Consider the following 6,541-nt stretch of genomic DNA (forward strand, 5'->3'; position numbering starts at 1 on the left):
AACCTTCCCGTCAGCACCAGCAGAGCGCTGGACCACCGCCACCAGGACGCCTGTGGTGAAGGAAGCAGCTCTATGAGACAATGTATCCAGTGGGAGGACGTTGTGTAAAGAAAAGGATTTAACGGAGACTGGAACTTTTTTTATATAAAATAATCATACTCTCTATCTCTGGATGGTAAACTCCTAAGTGGTTTTTATTTTCTGCCTTGTGGTTTTTGGAGATGGTCCACGTCAGCGGTGAGTATAGGTCCTGTTTGTGCTCAGAAATGAACGAACGGCAGATGCTTTGGTCGGCTTGGGATGAGGGTAACGGAGGTGACGAGGGCAGAGGGACCAGGGCGGCTGCTGGGCTGCACTAGCTCTCCAGATGTGAGACACTGCTGCTGTGGTCTCCCCAGCCTGGCCTGGGACCAGTGGTGTGCTCAGAAAGCTCAGGGCTCTGTGCAGGCTCCGTGGCTCCCTGAGGTCTGGGTGCAGGCCAGCACTGACAGCACAGGTCGGTGCCCTCCCCAGGAGCCTCCCCATCCTAGGAACGCTCCAATTTATTAAAGAATCCTGGTGCCAGAAGAGCGTTTGCCTGTGCTCAAACCTCGAGTACTCTGGACTTTCAATCTTTTATGAAAGAGCATTTTATTTTTTTCTCTCTACTAAGGGCTATTACACGCCACTAGTGGTTCTTTGTACATCAATTTTTAATCGTGTAACCACCCCCCTTGACCAATGCTCACTTCATAAATAAAGCATCTTTATGTTTAAAATTTTGTTCCATTTCCATCTGTAGGTTTTGCTTGCTTGTTTGTGTTTGCTTTGGCTCAGTCCACCCACGTCCACCCCCCTCCCTCTGGCCAACAGGAGACTGACCAGCATGGCACTGGAGCAGGGTCGGTTACCCAGTAGGTGAGGTGAGCACGGGGGTGCCTGGACTTACTAATCTGTGGCGATCAATTTTGCAACAGACCAGAGCCTCTGCTTCTGGGTATGGCTGGCATCTGGAGCGCTGGTATCCCCATCACACAACAACTTCCTACAGAAACCAAAGCCTCTTTTCAAAGGTACAAGCCCTGGTGGCACAGGGAGTGAAGCATGGGGCTGCTTACTAATTGCCAGGTCAGCAGTGGGACTCCATCAGCGACTCCATGGGAGAAAGGAGGCTTTCTATGCCCAGAAAGATTTGCAGCCTCAGAAACCCACGGGGGCGGGGAGAGGGGGTCCATTCTGTCCTGTAGGGTCGCTTTGGGTTGGAATTGACCAATGGCAGTGAGTAAGTGTGAGGCAGGGATGTAGGACCTACAGGCGAGGTAAGCATAAGCTTATTTGTGCTTGATTATTAATCTGTAGTAAACAGTTTCACATGTTTTTCGTCACATCAAAGCAGGGCCATAGGTCTATAAAGCCATAGGGCAGCACTCTGGACATGCGGTCACACAGACCTCAGTTCGAATGAATTCTGTGACACTGGTCACACATGGGCGGCTCCATTGATTGGTTCATACGGACGGAGTACCGTTCACACTGGTGTTTCAGTTGTAGAACTCTTGCTTTCCGTGCAAACACCCGGACTTGATTCCCAGTTCATCACCTCATGCACTGCTGCCACCCTTCTTCCTCGGACGCCGGATGTTGCTATGCTGCTTCATGAGCCCCAAGGAAGCTTTCAGACGAGGAAGAAGAAGTGCAGATCTCCTCCAATCAGCGGAAACCCTGTGGGTCACACTGATCAGATCTACAACCAGTCCTGGGGGTGGTGCAGGACTGGGCAGCATGCTTTCATTCTGTTGCTCTGGGTGCCCATGAGTCCCACCTAGCAGGACAGTTAGGAGAATTAAATAACAATTGTTTATATAAAACTGCTGAGCCAGGACCTGACGCATAGCAGGAATTCCATACATAATCAGGAGGCAAGGCTTGATTGATCCAACATACCAGCTTGTTGCAAATACGTTTTTCTTTATCCGCCCCCTGAATTCTACAGTTGCTAATATTTAGCCACATATGCTTTTTCTGTCTACTTATCTCTATCCTTTTTTCCCCCTGACCGAACCATGTGAAAGACAGTGCAGACATGATGATTCTTCATCCACCATGCAACTAAAAATAAGAAAATTATCTTATGTAACCGGATGCTGTTTCACACCTAAGAATGTTAACAATGGCTCTATAGCTTCATCTAATTTCTAGTTGTCATTAACGTCCCCCAGGTATCCCTCGAATGCCTTTGGTAGTTCTTCCCCCAGCCAAAGGCCATGTAATGTACTTTGTTGTTACAGCTTTTAATGTCTTTTCATCTAAAACACCTCTCCTAGGCTGATTAGCTCACTCACTGCCATGAGATCGGGGCTGACCTGTCACTGTGGTGGTGATTCCCCCCACCCCCATCGCTTGTGCTTCCTGCAAACTGGCAATTAGAAAGTGTATAGTGTCCGATTTCCCGCTGACCCCTTCAGGGATAGACCGCACCAGCCCCCTCCAGTATAAAGTGCGTCTAGCCATTGGCAGTTCAAGTGGAGCCTTGGTGGTACAGCGATTAAGTGCTCCGCTGCCAACAGAAAGGTTGGCAATTCGAACCTACCTCGCAGCTCTGCAGCAGAAAGACCCGGAGATCAGCTCCCATCCAGATCCCAACCCAGGGATCCCTCCCATGAGGCAGTCCCACTTGGTCACATTGGGCCACCGTGAGTTGGGATCCACGCGACGGCACCTAACCCCAACAGCTAGGAGATGGGGAAGTACTTTGACGTAGCATGAGCGTTCTGTTTTCTGACTTTTCTCCCACATGTTTTATATTACCTTCCTGATCCCCTCCCTGAATCTTGTCTTTTTAGTTCTATTACGTTTCTTTTTAAATATGATTTTTATTTTGTGGCTGCTGTTGAGAACACACAGTAAAGCATACTCAATTTGACATTTTCCACAGGCACCGTTTAGTGACAGGGATTGTCTTCTTCTAGTTATGGGCTCATTCTCGCCCTCCTTTTTCTGAGTTGGTCCTCTCCCATGAACAGCGTGTCACTGCCCCTCAGGTGCTCAGCTAATCTCTCAAGTTGTTGCCATCAATTTGATCCCGGATAGAGAATTATTAAGAGAGCGACATGCTCAAGGCAGTCACTTTTATTAGTTAAGCTAACTATTTGGTTTTAAGAAGACTTCAAAGAATAATTTTGGTTTCAGATTTAAAGATGAACTCAGAGCAACCAATGGGTTCTGGAGTTCATGCAATCTTCATGGCTCTGGAAAACCTAGTCCATGAGAATTAAAATTCAGTTCTGTATCTTCCCATTTTGGATCAGAATTCTTCCGGGGAATCTTTGATAATGGTGTCCAGTCGTGGTAGCCGGGCACCCTCTGATTCTTCTGGTCTTGTGGCAAAGGAAGCAGTCGTTCACGAAAGGAAATTATCATAGTTAGCCACATTCTCTATCCTCTGCCGGCCCTTGAGCCTCCTTCTCCCTCTGTTCTTCCAGGCAAGTACAGACAAATCACGGTACCTTGGGTAGCTGCTGGCAAGTTTCTAAGACACCTAGCACTACAAAATAAACTGGGAGGTGGAACAGACACACTAAATATATTATTAGACCAATTAACTAGTATGTCCTGTGAAATCATCACTCTAAACCTACAAAATCAAGACACCAGATTCTGTGAGGTTTTGGGTCGTACATAAGTCGACTCAAATACTCCTCTTGGGGGCCATTGTTGTAAATCTATCTATCACACAACTTTTTCCAGTCCAACTCATGCTGGGCAGTAATGACTGTAATTGGCTATGCGTCCTACCCTCAATCGATGCAATGCTTCCAGCACCATTCACCTCCCGTTTTACGCTTCCTCTAGCCCTTGATAATCAACAAGATACTCTGCTCTCAATACACAAGGTGGTACCTACCCCACCCCCAGCAGAAAGAGCTCACCTGGAGTGAGCTTTCTTAGTAGGTATTTTTCCTGCTAGCCAAGCATCATGCAACTTGCTCTGAGTTAATACACCTAGTGGCGTCACTTGGGAAGGTTCTCTCTGGTTACAATGGATTTTTTTTGGAAAAGCAATTGCACTCGAATGTCATTTTATGTGATAGGCGGTTTAAGAGAAGAGCATGCGGCTGTGAAATTTTGTCTCTTCCTCAGGAAAAATGCCACAGAACCTGTTCTAATATTGAACACAGCCTTCAAGGACAGTGCTATGGGGAAAACCCCATTGTACAATAAGTGGTTTTCTTGTTTCAAAAAAGGTGAGATGTCGATTGATGACAAACCTCATTCTAGATGTCTGTCAACTTCCTGAACAGACGAAAATGTCAACTGGTAGTACATTTGGAGTTCATTCCACCACGTCAGACTGTTAATCAAGCTTTCTATTAAGAGGTTCTGAAAAGATAGTGTAACAGGGTGTGACAAAAAAGACCTAATTTGTGGCAGACGGGGGACTGGTTTGGCAAACATGGCAATGTACCTGCTCATGCAGCCACCACAGTACACCAGTTTGGGGCAAAAAACAGCAAGCCTCTCTTGCCCCACACACCTTTCTTACCTGACCTCACTCTGTGTGACTTCTTTTTGTTTCCTTGAATGAAGAGGGACATGAAAGGGCAGCGATTTGACGACGTAGAAGAGGTGAAGAAAAAAACGAGGGAGGTGCTGTCAGCCATCCAAACAGATGAGTTTGATAACTGTTTCCAAGAATGGAATCGGAGACTTGACAAATGTATTGCGTGTAATGGAGAGTACTTTGAAGGTGATAAGGTTGATAAGTTCAAATACATAGCTTTGAAAAAAATTCTGTTGTTTTTGGGGGGGATGCTACCCCCTCATATTTGCCTCCTTTTGCCTTTCTGTAAGTGAGATCATACAATATTTTCTTTTTGTGATTCACCTATTTCACTCTCATAAATGTTTGTCGGGTTCATTCAGGTTGTGATATGTTTCACAAATTCATTGTTGTTCTTTATCGCTGCATAGTTTCCCATTGTATTTATGTTGTCTATCCATTCTCCCACTCCTTGGTTTCCAGGTTACTTCCATCGTTTTGCTGCTACGGATAGAGCTGCAGTTAGCATGAGTGTGCATGTCTCTATTCAGGGCTCTTCTTCCTCTAGGATCGATCCGAAGGAGAAGGTTTGTTCACCAGAACAATCTCCAACATTTGAAGAGAGTGCAAAACTCCTTTTTGCAGTGGTTGCACCATTTTACAGTTCCACTAGCAGTGCACGAGGGTCTCAGTCTCTCCACCCTCACCATTATCCGCTGTTTTCTCTCTTATTAATGCTGGGATGAGATGATACCTTATGGTTCTTTTGATTTACATCTCTAATGACTAATGATCACAAGTGTTTCTTCATATGTTTGTTGGCTGCTTGAATGTCTTTCTGGATGAAATATCTGTTCATGTCTTCTGCCCATTTTAATTTTTAATCAATTAAATTATTTTATTGATCTTTTTATTGGGGGGGGCTCTTGCAAATCTTATAACAATCCACCATTCAATTGTATTAAGCACATTTATTGCCATCAACATTTCCAAAACATTTTCTTTCTACTTGAGCCCTTGGTATCAGTTCTTCTTTTTTCCCCTCCCTCCCTCACCCTTCAACCCACGTGAATCCTTGATCAATGATATATTATTGTTGTTATTTCGTGTCTTACACTGTCCATTGTCTCCCTTCACCCACATTTCTGTTATTTGTCCCTTGGGGGGGGTGGGCTATATATCTAACCATGTAATGGGTTCCCCCTCCCCCTGCCCTGCCCCACAATCACTCTAGCCTCATGATATCATTACCCCGACTGTTTCTGAGGGTTTTATCTGTCCTGAATTCTATGTGTTGAGAGCTCTTATCTGTAACCTTGTGTGTACTCCGGTCTAGCTGGATCTGTAAAGTAGAACTGGGTCATGGTAGTGGAGTGGGGAGCATTCAGGAACTAGAGGATATATATTTCATTGGTGCTATACTGCACCCTGGTTGAACTGTCCCTTCCTTGTAACCCTTCTGTTGGGGGATGTCCAATTGTCTACAGATGGGCTTTGGGTCTCCACTCCAATCCCCCTCTTTCACATGGATATAATTGTTTGTTTTGGATCTTTTGATACCTGACCCTGCCAACACCTCATGATCACACAGCTGGTTTGCTTCTTCCATCTGGGCTTATTTGCTTCCCTGCTAGATGACAGCTCGTTTAACTTCAATCCTTTAAGACCCCAGACGCTATATCTTTTTTATAGCCAGGCACCATCCACTTTCTTGACTTCATTTGCTTATGTACCCATTTTGTCTTCAGCCATCTTGTAGGGAAGGTGAGTATCAAAGTGTGCCAGGATATTAGAAAAAAACATTCTTGTATTTAGAGATGCCTTGATTAGAGACCTAAATTCCGTCTGCCATCTTAAAACTTAACATACAAATACATGTACATTGGCTTCTATCCCTTTCATTATAAATTAATATAATACATATATACATGCTTATAGCTATACCTCTATAAATTGCTTTTGCCTCCTATTTCTATCCTGTATTTCCTTTCACCTTCCTCTTGTCCCACTATCATGCTCACC

The sequence above is a fragment of the Echinops telfairi genome, unplaced genomic scaffold, assembly GCF_000313985.2.
Source record: "Echinops telfairi isolate 266 unplaced genomic scaffold, ASM31398v2 ScPeMD7_7410;HRSCAF=8448, whole genome shotgun sequence".
Classification (NCBI taxonomy): domain Eukaryota; kingdom Metazoa; phylum Chordata; class Mammalia; order Afrosoricida; family Tenrecidae; genus Echinops; species Echinops telfairi.